The sequence below is a fragment of the Lepisosteus platostomus genome, chromosome 5 (assembly GCF_059453375.1).
Source record: "Lepisosteus platostomus isolate fLepPlt1 chromosome 5, fLepPlt1.hap1, whole genome shotgun sequence".
NCBI classification, from domain to species: Eukaryota; Metazoa; Chordata; class Actinopteri; order Semionotiformes; family Lepisosteidae; genus Lepisosteus; species Lepisosteus platostomus.
This window is the reverse complement of record NC_142615.1, coordinates 49,580,279-49,602,389: the sequence shown is the minus strand read 5'-3', so window position 1 is coordinate 49,602,389 and position 22,111 is coordinate 49,580,279. Positions and strand designations below refer to the sequence as shown.

The following is a 22,111-nucleotide window of genomic DNA, read 5'->3' as shown; positions in this document are numbered from 1 at the left end:
CACGTGGCCCACAGGCAGTGACAGTATCGCTATCACATTTGGCTGCAGTATATTGTGTTGAGAGCAGCAATAACTTTCCTGCAGAGATGGGAGTGCCTTTCATACAGCTCTTTCAATCGGACAGAGTAACAGGAACCGACCTAAAGTTTCGGCTGTGGATCCATCTCCGCATGGGGGAAAGAGACAGTAAAATAGCAATGAAGAAACAGAAAGAATTGTGCTCGCTGCAAAGTAGGAAAGAGGTGGTCAGATACATAAAACAGCTTGGTGATAATTTGCAGCGACAGTTTTATGTTATTTAGTACACGGATTTCTCTTCATGTTCCTTAAGATGTGTAATTTGTATGTTGGTTGTATGAGAACAGTTTCTTCTCAAGTCCTGTCAATTGACAGTGGAGAGCTAGCTGGTGCACATCTTCAAGAAGACTCTCTTTAAGGCAATTACAAGTTTCTCAAACAAATCTGTGTCATATTTTTAAAATAATTTAGCTAATGAGCAACGAGAGTATAAATTAATTCTCCCAATCTCCATACAAAGATAAAACTCCATGTGTGAGTCTAAGTTTCTTTGAGGCTACTGATGTACGTCATTATTGGACATTCCCAGTGATATTGACTAAGGAGCTCAATTTTTACATGTTGTAGTTCAACATGTGCAAAACATTCGTATCCCCTGCAAATATCGGCAAGGTCAGTGATATTCTCAACAATGCGTGACATTGCAATTCGTGCCATACTTTTTCCCGATGTATTCTGACATGCCAAGATCAGAGGGTCATATTTAAAAAACTGGTGCATTAAAATTGTTTGTACTTCAGGATTTTGATAGTCTGTTACATTGTCTTTCACACATCAGTGTCAGAACTGTGAGACATTTTCATAATCGGGGGGGAGGCCGTAGAAATAAGCAGAAAGTGCAATCACTTTTTCCCAGTGTAAGTCCGTGTTATGGTGAGTTTTTAAAATTGGTTTGCGATTTTCTGAAATATATTCCATACAAAAATATAGTTTGGACAGTCGCTATTTGGATATTCCCTTTCAGTGAAGATGTCTACAGTTTTCCAGCCGGATTAGTACTGATCGAAGAGAGCCATCTACAGGCGAAAGGCGACATAACATCACAGCAGCAGCATTTAAGGTGGAACGAAAAACACGCATAAGAAGCTGGCGAATAAGAAGCCAACTTCAGCCTCGTAGCAGACCCTGGGAGGCACGCTCAAAATAATCATCTTTCCCAGTACTTCAGAGTCTTATTTAGATCGCTTCACTGCAATTTTATTTGATTGATTGGAGATGTGAAGCCATCGAGCCTGAACTGCGCTTCACATTGAAATTGAAGCCATTTCTCATGTTCTCTCAGTGTCGAGGAAGCAATTGAGTGTAAAGGAGGCGACTTGAAAATGAAACGTGTAATCACCTTACAGAGGGTCTTCACGACGGGGTGCGTCAGCTAGTTCTCCATTATTGTCAATTTACTGGACTTCTGAAGAAACCTATCTACAACGAAAATACAAACTGCACAGTTCAAGGCACATGAAGAGAAATCAGTGTGCCGATTGACTCAAAAATGTCGCTACAAACAATCTACCAGGCTGATTTACTTGTCCGACCACCTCCCTCCGTCCCCCTTTGCTGTTAGCACAATTCTTTCAGTTTCTTTTCTTGTATTCTCCTTGCTATTTCAGTGTTCCCCATGTATAGATGGATCCACAACCGAAACCGTTTTCACCCTGTGTTTCTGCACCGTCAGTCTGTATGAGGAGCACACTTTGCACAGCTCCAGTGGCGCAATCGGTCAGCGCGCGGTACTTATACAGCAGTGCACAGCGAAGTTATGCCAAGGTTGTGAGTTCGAGCCTCACCTGGAGCAGTGTCTTTAGCTACTGAAAGCAACTGTCAAGTTTAGATATTATTAGGTATCTGATGGAGATAAATTAACATCAAACGAAGAAGTAAAGGTTTACTTCGAGTCACAATCAAATAAGGCTCCACAGCTGAAACATTGTGTTTCCTTCTCTTTTCAGCATGGAATAAACCTTGACTTTTTCCTTTGAAGCCCATGCATTCTGACGCAGCTCCCTACTTAAATTACCATCAGCTGTGTACCTCCAGCTGACCTGTACACAAATATATGAGAGAGGTCTACTGAGACGAGAGGAGCACTGAAGACTTGAAAAAGCTCTCGAATTAGACTCTGTGTTTTTGTTGTTCCCTAGATTTGTTTTTAATGTTCTTTTTCTTTTGAAGTTGTTGCATTTGTTTTTTTTTTGTAGTTGTTAGACTACTACAGGGATTTACCTGGGTTCCTGGAAGACTTCTTGTTTTGTGTTTGTTGTGTTTTCGGGTTAAAATTGTTTTTTTTCTATTTATAGGACCCCACGCATTACTATGGGAGTAGATAACTTTAGTTCTTACATTGTACCTGAAATTACCACATAAACTACTACTCTGTTTCCCTTTTTTTAAAAGGCACAAGTGAAGTTTGTTTTTCCTTGCTGCTGATTGGTAGCTACAATGGGTCAATTGCAATAAACCCTTATACAATAAACTCCACTGAAATTTGTCAGCAGCTCTGTACTAAACCTGTTCTCAATTGCAACAAACCTAAAATAACAGCTGCTGCCCGTTAGATGTTACTGCATTAGGAGTCTAGCTTAAACCACCTCTTCATAGGTTTTAAGCTACTCAGTAGCGGACTAAGCAGAACAATCGATCACATTAGAACTGTCTTGAATGTAATGGAAATAATGTACTCATTAAGTAACAAGCTTATGCACCACTTGCTTGAAAATTATTATTATATTTAACTAAAATTGCTTTCCAGACACCACAAATATTCACAATGAATGTTATCATTACACGTATTTACTAATAAAAGTGTTATTTATTAATTATTATGTATATCTTCCATGTATATTTTTATTAGTAGCTGTATTACAAGTAATGCATATACAGTCTTTATTATAGTTAGTTTTCAGTTATCCTGGGGAGGGAAGAGAATGGAAATTAAGGAAATAAAAATTTAAAGGGCTTTTAAGTCTTCAATGTGTTCTGTCATAGCTGTGTGTTGTCACATCTGGGTGTTAGTTTAGTATATTTGTTGTATTATTTATTGTGATTTAACACTACACTTGTGTTTCTCAGGAGAAAGCAGTAAGATTTTGTTTTATTTGAGGGTACAGAAAATTGTATTGTACGCCCAAATGTAAGGTTACGTTAAGAAAACATTATTGTTACCTTTTGCAACGTTATTTATTTAAGACGGTTCTTCAGAATAGTGTCCCTTACGTATCTGTGACTGTGGTCCAACAATAACGGTGCTGAAATAGCCGGAATGTGTGGGAAGAAGATGGAGATGGAACAGGAGGCTTATTCAGTCGATAGAAAGGTTGTGTAGGACTGAACACACTACGGTTATGGTACTGGGTTTAAGAGCATTACGATCCTACAGTCTCCTGATCCGTAATCAGATGCGTTATCCAATGTACCACTGGCCCTTGTACCGCATTCCTCAAGTGCACCACTGTGAGCTTGCGCCGCTACAATAATACATCGCCCCAGTCCAAATTTTCTAAAATTAAATGAACACTTCCATTAAATTTAATGTAGAAGGATGTTGCTTTCCATAATGATAAACTGTGTGGCAAGACAGGCACCACTGAGACTCAACCCCAGGATCTCCTGTTTACTAGGCAGGCACTCTAACCAACTAAGCCACAGCATTCTCACATCCTAGTGTTAATTCTGCATCAGCAGGGTCAGCTTGTCAGCACGCCTGTCTCCATTTGGTGGTTTGAGCTGACGTTGCCATGACGTTGCCATTAAATGCGACCGAGAATACTCCAACCGGCGCGCCGCTATGCCTGCCGTCGGAGAACTAAGCCATGGCACTGGCATCAGATATCCCTTTTACAGCCACTTGGACACATCTCAATTGCTCTGAGACACCTGCATTCAGTGTGCGCTGAGCCTGCTCGCTGAGCAAGTGACGAGAAATGGCTTATGTCCAAGGAGTTCAATATGCTTTTTATGTTCAATGGGGTGTCCACTACAGCTAACACTGAAGCGCAGCACAGGCTCTGTGGTTTGACATCTCACAAGGTAAATGTTGAAATTGTAGGTGGAAGAGGAAAATTACCCTTGAGTATGGGGAAAGAGTCAACTCATGTCCGGAGGGGGCTGAAGTGTGTATGGAGGTGGCCAAGTGGTTAAGGCAATCTCCTCTTAATACATGATACTCTGCACAAGTAGGTTTGAACCCCATTCTCCTCGAGGAAGGGCTTTGACACATTTTGACCTTTTTAAACTTGGTGTGCTTTCGTTTTGTTTCTTCGCTCCTGTATTACAGCAGTAATATTTCTATAGGTGTATTATCATGGTAGGCTGACAGCAGGAACACGTGGCCCACAAGCAGTGACAATATCAGAGGTGTCTGCAGTGTGTTGGTTTGTAAGCAACGATAAAATAACTTGACATGGAAGCAGGTGTGCCTGCATTAATACAGCTCCATCGAGAGGAAAAAGTAACACAAGAACCGACATAAATTCAACAGCACGTTTCTGCAGCTGAAAACAGAACATACTCCACGTGATGATTGAGCTCACAACCTCGGTATAACTCCACTATAAAAGCACCACAACCTGACCAATTGCGCTACTGGAGCAGCACAGCACAGTAGCACATTTTCCTCAGTGTACTCAAACAGTGCTTCTTCCCTAGCCTACCAGCTTCAAGACTTTTTTAAATTGATCAAAGATTCATTGGAAAAGGTTTGTTGATGGGTCAGGTGGGAATCACACCCAGATTCACTGCTTGCAAGGCAGCTATGTTCATCATTATACCCAGGACTGGCGCCAGGGGAATGATCTGTAGGGGGGGGGGGGGTCTGAAATCCTGAGGGGGGTAGTGATATTTCGGTTTAAATGGAGCCATTGCAACCATCCAAGTGAATTCTCGCAAGCATGCCACTGATTAGTATTTCATGTTAGAAGATAACGACAAGCAATCTGGTATTTAGTGATGAAGAACAGTTCCACGTTCATCAGAACTCACGTGATTATTTTTGCCTGGAGCATCAACCATATGTGTTCATTTTTGCAACAACATCAACGGTAACGAGGTTCTGAATCATTAAGAAATCATTGTAAAACCAACAGAAAGTAGAAACTTCTATAACTACAGTCCTAGTTATATAACGATTGTAAGTATAAGGATAAACTACTGCAAGGCATTGGTCCACCTGAGCAAATAAGGTCATAATAATGTTGACACCCCAAAACATAGACACTATGTAACGTGCTGTTCCTGGACAGATAGCCCTCCTGCACATTAAACAGTCTGATGTAGTAACTGTGAATTCGGGGTTAGTGTAGTTATCTGACCATTGACAATTTATCCAAAACTGAGGGGGGTGGGACTGTTCAGTTGAGGGGGCGATTTTGGCATGCCAGTAACATTTTGACAAAACGTCCAAGAGTTACGAAAACACTTACTTTGTGTATAAAGTACATTGTGTACACACTGTAAGTTCAGAACGCGAGAAATACTGCTCAATATGGGATCCTGTCCAGGAATATCAGGGCTGTAAGGGGGTCAGATCTATAGATGTAGTAAACACATTAGTGGAGACAGTGTGTCTGCCCTCTGTGTGAGAGCCAGACAGGAAAAATAATCTGTGGTCTGGGAAGAAGAGACCCTCGTTGGAAGAGCGGTGCTTCTCACAGGAGAGAATGAAAAAAAATATTTTTCTCCTTGGGGGAATTAAAAGCACTTATGGGGAGTGGTGTGATGGTAGTGCATCTGATACCACATCAAAAGGTTGTGTGTTCAAATCATGTTGAGATCGGATGATGTATGTTCAGGTTCAGCTGGTGCCGAACCCAGGAATTAGACCATGCCGTTTGGTTTTATCTGTACACCACATAGATAATCTAAATGAAATAACAGAGCAGTACAGGACACGCATTCAGGAAATTACACAGCAAGTCATTTTGAACATGACAAGAGAAAAGGCACACTGCACATCCGTGAAACATCACGTCCGACTTTAGAGACAGTTACATCACAGAATGGAAGTTTCAGGCCCCTTTTTCATTACAGGTTCAAACTAACCTGAAAGTTACAGAGTTTTAGGTCACTTTTGTATTTAAATGTGTCTGAAGCCTATAAATATAATTTGCCCTTTTTTAAATTGTGGATGAAATCCAATCCCATGTACCAAGACCTTACAGTATATTCATGTTAATTAAAATGACTAATGCTATTGGACATTAGCTGGTGCTTTTTGTAACGATTTGCTATTTCATGCTGGAAAGAAGGAAACCTGACCAACGTTTGCTTTCAGGTGCGGTTCATTCACATAATGGACTTCTATTTCTGAGTAGCCTGATTTAAAAACACACGAACCCGGTAGAAGTCGAACCTCCAATCTCATGATGCAAAATCAGACGCGTTATCCATGAAACCACTGGCCAATCATGTAACTGAATTGCACCATGGTGAGTTCAGCACTGCAACTAGTAATTACTAGTAATAGTAATAATCCCATCCTAAATTTCTAAGTGAGAAACGTGTTTTCTACATTTTTATCAGTTTTAAAATATCATCTCTTTAATACAGACAAAGGGTTTGTGTTTCACTTTGAAATTCTGATTGATTTAGAATTCAAAGAAAAAGATGCTTTCTTCAACAACGCAGTGCAATTATGACATCTTTCACTCTACTTCTCTCTTGTAGTAAAGCAGACCTTGCAGTGTGAGCATTTACTCTAGTAAATTAGGTCATGTATCATGTTAAATCACTTCTTCAAAACAAAACATTCCTGGTGCACGTTTTCTCCATGAAAAAAATACATTTTTCCCTTACATGATTTCTCTTTTTTTTTGCATCAGAGTACAGAAAGAAGAAAAAAGGGAAAAGCAGTGTCGCAAAAAAACTCCATCGCCCTTGGGAGATGTCAAGCTCATCGGATATGAAAAGTGCCCAATAAAAGCAATTTCTTTTCATTTATCTTAGCGTCAGGGCTGCTATTGTGTGTAGAGGAGGCAACTTGCTCAGCCAGCAGACTCACCGCTTACTGAATACAGGTATGTTTTGAGTGTCATGCTGATCGTCTTATAAATGCAAAAGAAACTTTTAAAGCTGATAAAGTTTTCCATTGTAATTTGCATGTAGCTACAACGTCCCTGGAAGAGAGATTTTATCAGTTGCACGTAATCAGTATTTTTTACTTTTTGTTTAGTTCTGGAAATATATTTTTTTTTAATTTTTCTAAAGAAGATCTCAAGAAGTATTGCCAGGACCTACCTTTAGCATTCAATAGCGATATTAATGGATCAGAAATGTAAGGTAAATTGGTGATCTGAGCCAAAATAGTCCTTACACGCCTCCTGGAACAGTGTTCATATTCATAGCAAGTTATATTCTTTTTCAACCCCAAACGTTGCTATTGCATTAAGCTTTGTGTGACCATTAGAGGTTTCGGTAGCTTCTGGAGAGCGAACTTTTCCAAACTGAAACCTATAAGAACATTATTCAAGACGCACCATGTCCCAGAATCATTCATCGGGACTAGGATTAATATCAATGGAAAGTACTTCAAAATAAAAGATTTAACTGAAATATTAAAAGAGTAGGAAAGCATTTAAAGTAGAAAAAAATCAGTTCAGATGATATTTAATTTTTTGAGAAATGGGCACATACATCAGCTCAGTGAGCAGTGCGAGGTGCTCTTCTGGAGATGATGTTAAATTAGTTAAAATCATGTGATAGTTAAAAAAGCTTAATACTTAGTTAAACAGCCAGCACAAATGGTTGCGTTTGTGATTATGTCACTTCTCTACTACAGCAGCGTCGGTAAAAGACCCTCTGAAAGCAGTAAGGCTCTGCACAGCTGAATTCGTTGCTATTTGGAGAAATCCACAAACTCGTGTTTTTCATGTGCTTTAAAAGACAGCCATACTCACCGACAAAATAAAGACACTGCTGCTGATTTTTTCCGAAGCACAGTTGACCTTTCTGAGCCAATTGATGAAGCTCACCCAATGAATACTATAGCAGAAGGTGGAGGAAAGTGCAACTTTGTAACTATCACAACCACAGGAACAACTGCAAGAAGTAGAATCAATTTCCCATCGAATGGTGGTGTTGTCTGAGGTACGCGATGTGAGCGTGTGCAGAGAATCCCACAATCTTTTCAAAACTTGGACAAAGTATTTCTGATGGAGCGCTGTGCGCAAAGATTGAATAAGCTTTGCTCCTGCCGATGATTCTGCGTGAAAAAGCACAGCATTCAAGTTTCACAGACAAATGCACCATGCCTACTGTAGCGGCGAGGCTTATTAATAAGAAAGAATTAAGTGTTCTGAGCCTTCCCAAATGAGGCCCCATTTCTGTGTTCATCTCTGTGGTGCAGCCACAGAGAAACTATTCATGCAGGTTGATTTAAGGTTCCTGATAAGGACAGCTCCCAAAGGGGATGCACTTAGCTAAGCCTGGCTATCATGATCAATGGTCATCCATTGGTGCCTATCTGTCTAGGGAGTGCCAGTTGGACATCTGGACTGCATTCCTAAGTGTCAGGAGTAAGTGACTCATATTTCACCTTGATCAACCAATCAGGGGCTGGTAGGGCCGAGTAACCCACGTGGGACTCTGATGCCCATGGAACTTTCAGCCAATCAACGAGCTGAAGTTCCTCCAGGTAAAAACAGGCAACACAGAGAGCCTGAGAGATTCAGTAAGATTCAGGGAGATTCAGTAAGATTCTGGAGAGGATTCTGTGGACTGTTCTAAAGGGAATTCAAAGGAGAATTCCAGGGCAGGACGGCCCAGGAGCAGAAGGCTCCCAAGGGCAGGACATTCTCGCAGCGTGCCTCCTGACCATCCTGAGACTCAGCTCGGACAACCACGGAACGGCCAGTGTGTCCGAGTGCCAGAACTTTCCTTTGTTCTAAGAGTCTAGAGCGGAGGTTGCCAGAGAGTAACCAGCAGCAGGCCTCGTGAACAGGTCGGAACTGTGGACAGCTGAATCACTATTCAGAACTAGCTCTTCATCAGGAACGAACCGGTCCTCTTCCTGACTTTCTGGGACCCACAGTCATCTTTTCTCCTGTGCACAAACTTTGCTAGTTAAAGCCAACAGTGAGCATCAGCAGTGCACCGTCACAAGCCGCACAGCACAGCCTGGCACCGAGCCAGAGAGCGCGGATTGGACAGCAACAGCCTGCAACTGTTTGTTTGTGCCCGCAGGAGATCTGAATCCCCAGAAATTGGATGAGTATTCAACTTCACTGCATTACAGCTCGAGAATTCCATTGTTATCCAAACCAGTTGATATCAATTTAATTCCTAAGAGTTATGTACTTGTTTTGAGTATCTAATGTAGAAGTTGTAACCAAGTTCACTTTACGAAACGGTCTTAATGAATGATATACTGAACGTATGTCCTCTTGATATGTGTAACACTTTGTAACTGATTGAATATATATCTTTTGTATTCTGATAACCCTCTCGATAAGATCTGTTAGGTTTACATGCATATTCTATGTATTAATAAATGTATCCTCGTGTATTAGCACCTGTGTGTGTGCGTTGTTTGAGTTATGTCGCATGGTTGGACTCTAAAGCCATCAAAAGAATCAACTTTGTGATTTACTGCTACAATAAATAATTGTCTCAGTAAATGCCCAAACCCTACAGAACTGGTGCCTTCAGAGAGCCACTACAGTTACATATTTGGCGTCCCTGAACGGCCAGTTTTTCTTACACTACAGAACCAATTTTAAAAACAATTGCGGCACACTACGATTCACACTGACTCAAAAGTGATCACGGCAGATGTTGTTCCCTGCATGATGCTGAAGGGACCAAAGAGCATTGCTGTTGGGAACACAAAATGAGGTTTTTTTATGCCTTGATGTTAAGCTGACAAAGACTATCTTGAAACACCTAGTTCAGTCTCTCGACAGACTGTCAAGCAAAGCTTTTACCCATTGACGTCGCAATAGAAGGAAGGTCTTAACCCACCAACACTTAGCAGTGGCAAGATTCAAACCTAACCCAGCGAAGAAAATGGAGCACAAACCCAGCACTTAGATCACCCAGCCACACTCCTTACACCTTACTCTCTTGAGAACGTCGGGTGGGTTCAGCTCTTGTTGTGCGACGCGTGGAAATGACTGCATCTTCATTTTCCGAGATGTTTCCTATCACATCTTTGTCAGCTCTGAATAAAGTGCTTCTTTGGAGCAGGCTTCAGACCTTTTATTTTATTTATAAAGGAGGGCCATTCAGAAACATGTAATTCCTGTTTTAGAAATGCTTTGGGCGGTGTGTTTTATATAATGCACAAACAGTATTCTGATTGTATACTGTAGACCTGTGTAGCAATCATACTGGACGTGACTGGGATTCTGAAATGTTTCTTGAAAAGGTATTCAGGGCTGCTTGAATCTATAATAAAAAAGTGACCCGAAACTTCCAACCTTCCAATCACTGATGTCGCTCTCCCTAAACCTGTACGGGATGTTTTGCTGATGTGCAGTGTGCCTTTACTCCTGTATTAAAAACGACCTCTGTTGTTGGGCGGAGTTGAAGGAGAACTTACTGCACAGAAAAAGTACGTAACGATAAAATATTTCTGCGCGTGAAACACATCAATCGTTCAGCATTTCTAAAATGTTTAATTGAATTGACAAAGAAATCCTCTCCTTAAACTTCGAAAAGGATTATCTGTTGAGCCAGCAGGCGTAACACTGCAGTTGCCCGTTTCTCACAGGTGGTTGAAGTTGTGGATAACATTTAGCAGGTTTGGCACCATGGCTTAGCTGGTTAAGACGCCTCACTAAAAACCAGGAGACCCTGGGTGTGAATCCCAGCGGTATCTATTCGTAGACAACAGGCCACTCATTGTCAATATTTATGGAGCTTAATTTAAAGACAACGGGAGAAGCATGAGTTACAGCTTTCTGTAGCTGTTTTATATAACGATGCATCGGTTGGCTCTGTGGCGCAATGGAGAGCGCATTGGACTTCTAGGCTTTGATAGAATGAAGTCATTCAAAGGTTGTGGGTTCGAGTCCCACCAGAGTCATGTATCATTTTGATTCAACCTTTCAAAATCCTCTAGGGATCAGTGTTGATCAAGTCAAATAAAGGACTTCTTAAGAGTCCACAGTTGAAAATGAACCAGCAGCCACAAGAAAGAAATTAGCACTGGACTGTGATCACATTACTCCTGTCCTGGACTCCTTGCACTGGCTTCCTGTCAACTTCAAAATCCTCATGCTCACCTATAAGGCTCTCCATGGCTTGACACCACAGTACCTGTCTGGGTTATCGCCCTACTCCCCACCTCACAACCTTCGCTCTTCTAATTCTGGTCTCCTATCTGTCCCCCAGTCCATCTACACTGGGCCTTCTCCTGTTTTGTACCAAAGCTCTGGATCTTTATTCCCAAGGATATCAGAGAGTCACCTTCTCTAAACTCCTTCAAATCCAGACTCAAAACCCTCTTCTTTAGAAGAGCCTTTAATGAACTATTCTTTACCCCTCCGTTCCTACTGTATTTAATACCACCACCTATTGTCTCCTCTAACTGTGTATTCTCATCCTGCTTATCTTGTGTATTTTTTAACTTTATTGGTTTCATTCTGTAAAGCACTTTGAAAAGCCACCTTTAAAGGCACTATATAATGTATAGATTATTATTATTAATAAAAATAATGAACAGCGCATTTAACACTGAGCACATGCGGTCCTTCTTTGCAAAGGATTGCAAAAGCTGGGAATTAGCCTTTCACTCGTGTTGTTGAAGACCGTATCCTGGCTTTGTTGCAGGAAATGTCTGGATGCCATCACCGGATCAAGGAGAGGATCAGGGTTTTGGGAAGTCTTTTTGATGCCTGACACTGTGTGTTTCCTGGTTGTAACGGGTGTCATTCTGGACCTAAACAACAGAGAACACCGTTGAAATAGCTGAACTGCCTAGCGGACACTTTGTCGCCTTCTTCTGACCTGTATTTAATGCGATTCTCTGAAAACTTGGCACGTTATATCTGTGCTACCTTTATGGAGGGCACACTCATAAGAATCATAGATTCGATCACAAGCATCTAAAAATGAGCCTGAGAAAATGACATCACGCTATGAGGCTGAATGGCACAAATTCTCCTGTTACTTCTGCAGCAAATGTGTGTTTTTTGCTTCTTATTTGGCAGCAGTGGGATTCCAACTCACACCCCCAAAGAGACTAGAGCTTTAATCTAGCTCTAAATTAAAAACTAGGTGACTTGTAATGGCTGGTAGGAGAGGAAAGGTATAAATGCTTCTTTTTTGGACAAAGTCTTTATCTTTTTTTTCACCAGTTGTTTTGATCAAATTATTGTAACGCAGTGCCATATTAAGGTATAATATGTACATGAACGTCATGTCTGAGTCGATGATGGCAGCTGAGTATCGCTGGAGGACAGTTCATCATGAGTGGGTAAGCCTGCATAATGAGGGAGAAGAGATCGGCCTCTCTGATGCAGTGTCCAGTGACACTAACCTTCTGTCCTACTGTTCTCTGCTAATGTAGATGGTGAATGTTTATTTAGGTGAATGTAAGGTTTCATTCTTGTAAAATATTTCCGAGCACTTTTTTTGTTGCTGAAAATTAATCCTGAGCATTTGAATGAATTCCGATATTGTCACCTAATTCCATACATTGTTTCATCAAACTAGAACATTTAGAGGAGGTCAATTGCATTTATGAATTGCATAGTGATAGTATTTCTTTCCATTTAAATACTTCAGTCAAAAATGTAGAGAAGGTGCTCCTGTTTTCACCATTATAAGAACTGTGATGCACCAGTAATATTTACTCTCATAAAAGTATTGTAATTGTATTGTTCTGTTCTGTAACAATCTTGAGTGACACAAACCTTCTGTTTTACTGCACTACACTTCTCCAGAGGCCAGTTCAGCACACAAGGATCCTCAGTCAAACAAACACTGCAATCGCTTGATAAACGCTATTTCTCATCCTTTCTCTTAGTGTCGGTGCTACTATTGTATGCAAAGGAGGCGACTTGACAATGAAGAGAGTCTTCATGAAGGTGTGTGTCGGCAAGCTCTCCACTGTCAATTGACTGGGCTTGTGAAGAAATCAATCTCATTCAACAACCATACAAATTGCACAGCTTAAGGCACATGAAGCGAAATCTGTGAGCTGATTGACACAAAACAATGTCACTTCACATTATCTGCAAAGTTGTTTTGCTTGTCTGACCACCTCTTCCTACTTTACAGTGAGCACATATATTTCAGTTCCTTTCTCCCATGTGGAGATGTATCCACTGCCAAAACTGCTGTCTGATTATTTAAATTATCTGTAAAACTGTTACATGACTTCATCTAATTGTAAATTTATAAGACGGTCTGTGAGACATTTGTGAGAGTAGCTGAATCCCAGGGCTGGTATGGAATCACACACAGGCGGGTCTTCTGTGTGATCTGAGTCCCACTGCTCAGAGCTACAGACTGGTCAAATGGTCACTATTGTAGACACGACCATCGGACCATAGGCTACAAATAATCAATATACCGATCATAGTGTCACTACTGTTGTTTATTACATAAATACTGTATATAAATAATAAGATAATTCCACACTCATAAAACATTTATAAACATTTTGGGAGGCTGACATACAGTAAAGAAAGTAATACTGAAGAGTTTGGAAGTCCTGGAAAGCGTTAATAGATCCTTCTTGCTTTCGACCTGGAACAGAGCCCACAACTGCCAGATCAGTGACCCCTGTGCCCAGTTCACAGAGAGGAGAACCAGGAGCTCTTCTATGTCTCTAAGAGGGCTGGGAGGAAAGATAAAAGGGGGAAATGTGACATGAGTCCAGGCTGTTCTGTCTGATATTGTTCATGTAGCAGCACTGATTGTCTGAATATCTTCTGGTTCTGGATTGTGAGGATAGAGAGCAGTACGGAGTTGAGATCCTGTCTGAGTGTGAGTCTGAGCTGTGAATCTCACTGAGAAGAGAATAATGATTTTTTATTCTGCCTGAGAATTTTCCTGAGAATTTTTTTCTTTTCCAAGTGGTGTTACATCCCCTTCAGATACTCTACACAGACTGCCAGAGAGAAGAGGATAGAGAGATGGACAGATAAGAGCACACACAGCAAGAGACACCGACGTCTTGATTTACTTTGAAGCAAGTGTTAATTTCTTTTCTGGAACAAGTTGTTTCTGAACTTCAAGAAATTCATACAACTTCTGAAAGATAAAATACAAATCTTGCTTCTCAGGACAGAAGAAATGCTTCCAAAAAATGCCAGTGATTTTTTCTCCTTTTAACGAAAAGTGGAGAAAAACAACAGCAGTGCAACTCCGTCGGCTTGATTTAGCTTAATACAAGTATTCACTTCCTTTTCTGTAGATTACAGCCTGCGAAAGATGAAATGAACTTCTTGGTTACTCTTAGTCAGTGCAGAAGAAATACTGCCAGCTGGCAGGAAAATGACAGTATTTTATTTTCTTTAACTACAAACATGTGAGTTGTGAAAAGCAACGGGAATGTGTCCCTGTGCAGCTGTTAAACAAAGGGCTGGTGGGTCAAACGTACTCAGGGACGTGCTTCAGATTGTGATGATGTAAACAAAATCTCCGCTAAAAATTGAAGGGATTTCTTCGCAAACCCTCTTGAATGTGGCAGGAAATCTTTGTGTTTTACTCGTGTGCAACTACAACAAGTAAACAAATAAGTACCTAAGTCAATGTCCAAGAAAACCATCTTCACGTGTGGAATTTTTCTTTAACTGGCTGTTGGGAGAATTCATTTATACACCCGTTGTATCCTTAGCAAAAATATTTTAAAATTAGAACACAGATTTGTTGGAGAACTTGACAATCCTTGACAATCATTATTAAATGAGCATTATACAAATGTGCGTTGATATTTTTAATATGTACCTTAATTGTAATATATATATACATAATTGCTTTGATATGGATGTTCATTTGAAGGAATTGAGGAAACTATGAAGGATCGCAGAACAACCAAAGATACATTTGGGCATCTGCTATTGGTAAAGATGAAATAGTACCTTAAGTGTGAAGCTTTCATACACACGAGAGAAAAAAACAGTTTTAATGCACTTCATTAAACTGATGGTATGCTTATCAATCGTGCATAGAGTGTACATAGCAGAGGATGGTTTCGTTCCATCGACCTCTGGGTTATGGGCCCAGCACGCTTCCGCTGCTATAATGTGATTCAACACAACTGCTCTATCTTTGCTTTCTAAAAGTGCGCCCGAGATGAAAAGTCTAAACGGTAAACGCAGACGTCACTTTGAGCACTTGGTCTTTTATAGCACAAATCATCACCCGCTGCTCTACATGGGCGTGTCTTCAATATCGTTGAGAACCAAACCTTCTGCTTTCCGAGGCAACTGATTCTTTCGTCGTTAATTCCCAAATCTTCAATGAGAATCAGTGAAACGAAAATCAAACACATGTACACACTCGCGTCCTAACCTGAAAGAAAAATCTACACCCACTTTATAATACTGAAAATGATTCAGGAAGTACAGCAAAGTTCTAAAACCAGCGAATGCATCTGCATACAGTACATAAAATGTCAATTTTTCAAAAGTAAAATCTTCAGCTTTGAAAGATTACCATCCATATATTTTCGTTTTTCTCTTTTTTTACATAACACGCTTTCGAGAAACAAACTGTCTTTTAATTAAGGTTTCATTAGAAAATGTGTATCTTGGTTTGCCAAGTTAAAATCGGCACATCCCAGTGGGCAAAAGATGTAGAATATACGACTATTGAACGCATACCAGACGTGTAACTGTGCTCCGTAACTGGTCTAGAATGAAATTGATTATATGTTTATTATACATAAATGGTTGTAGTTCTATTATACGGATAAATTTAGAAGACTACTATACATATATAGTTAAAGGTCTATTATACATCAAAGAAAGATTTTTATAGGTGTAGAAACTAGTAAATAAAGCCAATGATTTATTTTAGAAATTTATTCTTAAAATATACAACTATTCACACCTGAAAAATATGTAGTTCAAATTATACATTATATACAATATTGTAATCAACAAATGTCTAACCATCATAAAAAACACAACTAGTAAACTTCAGTTACAAATTCTAGTAACATGGCAATATATATATATAGTAATGACAAACACAAACTAATTACATGAACACGCTAATATTTAACTCAAAACCACATTTCGAAACTTCTTTATTTCCACGAAAATATTATTAATGTAGCACAAACGCTACTTTCTAATAAAGACAGAAAGAAACTATTTGTTTTGTGTCTCATGGTGATCCTCCTCTCGATACTAATGACATGTTTAATATGATCCCTCGAGAAAAAAAAGGAGTCAATTTCCGCCTGGAATGATTGATGCCCCATCAAACATTTTGTAATATCCCTGGAAGTTTATACAGTAGAATCCTGGTTCGTGGCTTAAATTCAAGGTAAACAAGACTAAGGAAACGAGTTGGAAACTTGATGTCGAAGTGGGATTTAAATCACCCGGAACATTTCACTACATTGGGCAGTATGTGCTAGGGGGCATTGCTTGACATCCCTTCGATAGCTCAGTTGGTAGAGCGGAGGACTGTAGTAGAGTCATTCGGGAATCCTAAGGTCGCTGGTTCGATTCCGGCTCGAAGGAAGGTGCTTTTTGTGTACTTTAATCAAAGAGTTAAAAAAGCGAATCTGTTTCATTCAGACATTTATCAAAAGTTCAATAAACGACGAAGTAGAGGTTCCTGTTCCGAATTCAGCCCACGTCTGATTGTCTTGTTTTGGCCAAGATCCGATCTTTGAATTAAGGGACTACTCTGTCTGCTTTGTAATTCAAAAATACATACAAATGTCAAGTTTTTTGTAGATATAAAGGTGTTCTCTGTTTTCAAAGGATAGGTACTTAATTGGCATAATGATTTGGTATTGATTTTGTATCGTTGTATTATGAAGTTTGTGCTTTCTGTGTTTTTATCGTATTGTGAACTTATTTTTTAAACAAATGCTTACAAAGGCAAACAGGGCACACATCTGTTTATACCAGTGGTGAATTGTACATTTGTACAAGCTACTGTGCACTTCTGGGAGTATAACAGGTTCGATATAAAGTGGCAAAAATATAAAAGGGGAATATACCCCAGACTGCGTATAAGCTCTCGTTGTGACTGTTGTTTTATTTTTAGATAAAAATGGCGTACTGTGCACGAAATGTTGCAGAAACACAATTTGATATTTTAATAATTATTATTTTAATAATTTGATCAAATTGAGGCCCAGGATCCAAATCTTCAGTTCTGATTTTTTTAAGTGATATCTTTCCTTCCTGTCGTGGAAGTCACACGATGTGAGCAATTGTTTTTTTTACGTTGCGATCCAAAGATCCTCAGGCGCACTGTAACCAAACCAGGATGGATTCTGCTCGGAGCCGGACTGAGCTCATTCTCACTCCCTGTGCTAAAAACAGAATTAGCTCTTCTCCGAACATCGTCTACAGCTGCTGGATGGTGCTCTGCGTCTTACTGCTCTGGCAATTACTTTGACGAAAGACAGATCACTTGTGCGCTTTTAACCTTCTCGCAGCTACAGCTATAGCCCTGAAAAAAGCATTAGCTTTATCAGTTTTTACATTAATCTATTTTGAATCAAAGTTTGATATTTTTTTTATTGCATTTTACATTACAATTATAATAATAATTATTATTATTATTATTACGCACACTTATATAGCGCTGTTCTGGATACTCCACTCAATGCGCTTTACAGGTAATGGGGACTCCCCTCCACCACCACTATTCTCCTGAATGATCACAGAGAGTCAGGACCTCGGTTTTACGTCTCAGCCGAAGGACGGCACCTGTTTACAGTTTAGTGTCCCCTTCATTGTATTGGGGTATTAGGACCCGCATGGACTGCAGGGTGTGCGTCAAGCGACAGAAACCAGACGTGTGTCGGGCTCGGCTGCGAGCAGGACAATGACATCACAGGGACAAAGTAGAGGAAATCAAAAGGGTTCTATAAAAGACCTGTGTAAGCTGTTGGTTTGCAGTCTGGACTCTAAATCCTCCGATCCGATTTTAAATCTCTCTAATACCTGAGCTGCGGCTTCTTCCGAGTATTTATTCGTATACTTATTATGTGTAAGTGTATAGATGAAACCTTTCATATATTGTTCAGTTTAAATCAAAATGCTTTACTAATACAAGAGAGAAGTATAGTATGAAGGATGTGACAAATCTATGATTTCTTGGAACAAAACGGTTTTTATTTGCATTCGAAATGAAGCGGAATTTTAGCGGGACACACAAACCCTTTGTCCTTTTTAGAGTTTTTAGAGTGAACAGACATAAATGTAGAAAACGTGTTTTTTAGCACTACAATAGCAGGGTCAGTGGCATAATGAATAACGCGTCAGGCCTCGCGTCAGAAAATTATAAGTTGGACTGCCGTCTGGCTTGTTGCGTTTATACCACTTACGTTGTTTTATATAAATGAACTCCACCTGAAAGCTATAGAAAACACTTTGGGTAAGTTGTCTGCAGCCTCATGCGAATTTCGACAACTTACCCAAAACACTGTACTGTCTGGAGATCAGCTCCAGCTCTGAACTCAATTGCAATGAAAAACCATGCGTAACAAAACTGGAGAACAGCTGAACTTGTGTTCAGTTCGGTGATGAGGGATCGGAACTGTCCTTGTTGTAATTAGCACGAACTGCACAGGCTCTGAATCAGACCATGTCAATTAGTCTGATCAATGTAGGACACGTTAATGTAGAATTATTAAAAGGTTTATTAGTTAGTTAGTTCAGGTTTACCCACCTGAACTAATGTAGAATTATTACTTGGTCTGTCTCTTGTTTGTATATAAATGAATGTCTCTGACAACTTAATGTTAGTTTTACGATGTAGGTCAGGCGTTGACATATGCACGAGTATACTAAATGTCTCACTCCTGATTCAACTCATGTTCTATAGGAGATTGGCGATTCCTCCTGTTTCTCATACAACCATATCAGAACAGAAGCCCATTTCACCCAGCTCTGATTCAAGATCGACTTGCATCTTTATCCCTTTTTTGTTCGTGATCATTATTTTCTTTAGTTATGATCAATATTGAACTTTTTCTAAGTGAAATGACAATAATCAAACATGCAGGCAGATTTTTGAAAAGTATTCGGAATTGACAGGGTGCCCCTTTGGAACAATCGTCAGAAATTGTGAGAAAATGAAAGTTATGTAAGCTCTCACACAAAGCATTGAAGATTGGAATCTGAGTGTAAAAAAGTTACCCGTCTCCCAATGATAGGCAGGGATACACACCATGACTCGAATAGACTCAGCGAACTTTAACACCTATGATATTACGAGTGCTTTGCACGTGTCGAATTTCAAGAAGGAACTACTACAACAGTTGTGGACAACCACCGGCAAAGTCCAATGCCGGCAACATCTGAGAAAATAATGTTCACTCATGGAATTTGGTCTTTGAATGGCTGGCGGGAAAATTCATTTATACTCCTGTTGCACCCTCAGCTAAAACATGTTAAAATAACAACGCAGATTTGTTGCAGAACCTGACAAGAATTATTGGGTTAGCACTGTATGTATTCTTGTATATTTACTTTAATTTTAATATAAATGTAAACATGCATGCTGTATAAGCTATTGTAATTTTAAAATATGTTAGCTGAGGATGCGAAGGGGGCTATTATACCTTGTGAAACACGCAAGGAACTGTAAAAAAGGCTGTTATTTGAATAAAATTGGCGATCACAAGAAAACCACAATTTATGTGGTATTATCATCAATATCCTTCAAAATCTACGTTCAAATGAAGGATTTGAAGAAACTATGAAAAAAGCAACAGTAATAGCAGAGGATTTTGATTTTTGCTCTTCAAGTCAGCAGATCACCGTAGAGTTACACCCCTACAAACAGCACAAAGGATGAATCCCACCACCTTCATTATTGCTGTGTTTGTGCCAGTGAAAGTAGCGTTTGTGTTATTGAAAGCATCTCGGAAGATGAAGGTGCAGTCACTTCCACATGTCATGATATCATTAGATCTGACGACAAGAGCTGAAGCCCCCCCTAGTCCAAGCCAGCAATGTGAAGATGGGTATGAAGGAAGGTAGCGTGGCTGAGTGGTCTAAGGTACTGGATTTAGGCTCCAGTCTCTCTGGGGGCGTGGGTTTGAATCCCACTGCTGCCAAATATTAATGTTTTAAGACCTGCAATACAATCAGTAAAAGCGCTTTTTGTTAGGCTGTGGGAGGTGTTTAGAGATAGACTTTCTAAAAGACAGGCTTAACATCAAGGCAGAAAAAATATTTTTTCTCAATAGAAATTCTCTTTGGCACGTTCAGCTTTATGTAGGGAACAACGTCTGCCGAGATCACTTTTGAGGCAGTGCACATGATAGTGTACCGGCAAGTACATTTAATATTGGCTGTGGTGGTGAGCTGCTTTTGTCTGTGAAACTTTTAATTCTTCACGCCGAATCGTTGGCAGGGGTAAAGCTTATTAAATCTTTGAACATAGCGCTCCATCAGAAATACTTTGTTCGTGATCAAAAGAGATCAGAGGATTAACTTCATGAATTCACATAGCATACCTTACAGGAAAGATTTAAAAGGGGAATTGATTGTGCTTCCTGATGTTGTTCCTGTCGTTTCTTTGGATACAAAGGTGAATGTTCTTTGACGTTCTGCTAGAGTATCCACTGGGTGGGCTTTATCAATCAGCTCGGAGAGGTCATCAGTGCTCTGTCTCTGGAAAATAATCAGCACTGTCGTTTTTCCCTGTCCTGTCTTTTAAAACATATAAGATCACGAGTTTACAGATTTCTCCAAATAACAACTATACATTTTAACCCAGCGGTTAGCATTCCTTCAATCCAATAGTTTTACTCCGGGTAAAAAGCAGCGAAATATATAGAGAGATTATATTCAAATATTTAAACGTTCTTATTGGATTACCTGTATGGAGATATCGCTCAGAATTCCTAATATGATTTTGAGTTCAGTTTTGCTTTACTACTTTCAGAGTCTTTTATTGACCTTGCTGAAGCAGAGAAGTGACATAATCACAAATGCGACTTACCTGTGCTGCTGTTTTTGGTTAATAATGATTATTGCAAGGAAAAAAAACAGCTCCTTGCATTAAGAGCAAGAGCAACCAACACGCTCGCTTGTTGAGTTGGGTTTTTTTTCCGTGGTGCTCTTCCTCAGATGTAAAGTTATTTGGCGAGCAAGGACCTCTGAGAAGGAGCCTGAATCCATCAAGAACTCAGAAATTCTAATATCGCACTACTGTCTTGTGTACAGAGATCTGCTTCTTCCTTTTTGAGTGTTTTGGTGTTTAAGAGCACGCTTCCTACCTCGAATGTTAGTTTCAGGAGATGTGCTACCGGATAAATGATTATCTTGAAAAGGTTTGGGGATGCACTGGCCGGGATTAAAACCCGGCTCAATTATTTGGAAGTCACCTGTACTACCAACACACTTCTAAGAAGCACCCGCACATTTTCGCAATCCTCTCTCTCACCTACAAAGTTATGAAGACACAGACGACCAATGAAAACTAATTTGATTCACCCAAGGCTTCACTCTTCTGTTGTGATGTTGTTTTAATTAGTGTTAGCTGTGATGAGGTATTGTTTCTGTCTCTTAAAGTTTAAGAGTCTGCTCCTTTCTTCCTGGTATAGAAAAAAACATGTTCCATCTTTGTTTACAAACACCACTGTAAATTATTTGTCCATCTCTAAAGCCTGTGTGTATTGACAAGGCAATTCAAAAGCACATATTAAATAAGAACACGATCCTTCTTGTTACCATTCCCGTGGTTGGAGCGTTGTTTCGCCCTTTAACGTTCTTCTACAATATTTACAGACAGGGCTTTATCACTGGAGTTGTGTGCATCGGTCCATGAACATCAACTGTACTGCTGTTTTTCTATGCGTAATTTAATCGCAAGCACTTAAAAGATGCAAAAAGATTTCAAGGAAAACATAATTGAAAGACAGTCGAGTAAGGAGGTAGAAAAACGC

At 39.8% G+C, this 22,111-nt stretch overlaps 4 non-coding genes across 4 annotated transcripts; all 4 read left to right on the top strand.

The window, feature by feature from the left end:
- Positions 1-1,776: 1,776 nt before the first annotated feature.
- Positions 1,777-1,870, top strand: trnai-uau (transfer RNA isoleucine (anticodon UAU)). Its single transcript has 2 exons — positions 1,777-1,814; positions 1,835-1,870. It is a non-coding gene; the product is annotated as a tRNA-Ile (tRNA).
- A 9,129-nt stretch (positions 1,871-10,999) lies between these two features.
- Positions 11,000-11,092, top strand: trnar-ucu (transfer RNA arginine (anticodon UCU)). Its single transcript has 2 exons — positions 11,000-11,036; positions 11,057-11,092. It is a non-coding gene; the product is annotated as a tRNA-Arg (tRNA).
- A 5,532-nt stretch (positions 11,093-16,624) lies between these two features.
- Positions 16,625-16,712, top strand: trnay-gua (transfer RNA tyrosine (anticodon GUA)). The gene is given in 2 exon segments: positions 16,625-16,661; positions 16,677-16,712. It is a non-coding gene; the product is annotated as a tRNA-Tyr (tRNA).
- A 3,481-nt stretch (positions 16,713-20,193) lies between these two features.
- On the top strand, positions 20,194-20,275 carry trnal-uag (transfer RNA leucine (anticodon UAG)). The gene has a single exon. It is a non-coding gene; the product is annotated as a tRNA-Leu (tRNA).
- The last annotated feature ends 1,836 nt before the right edge of the window (positions 20,276-22,111 follow it).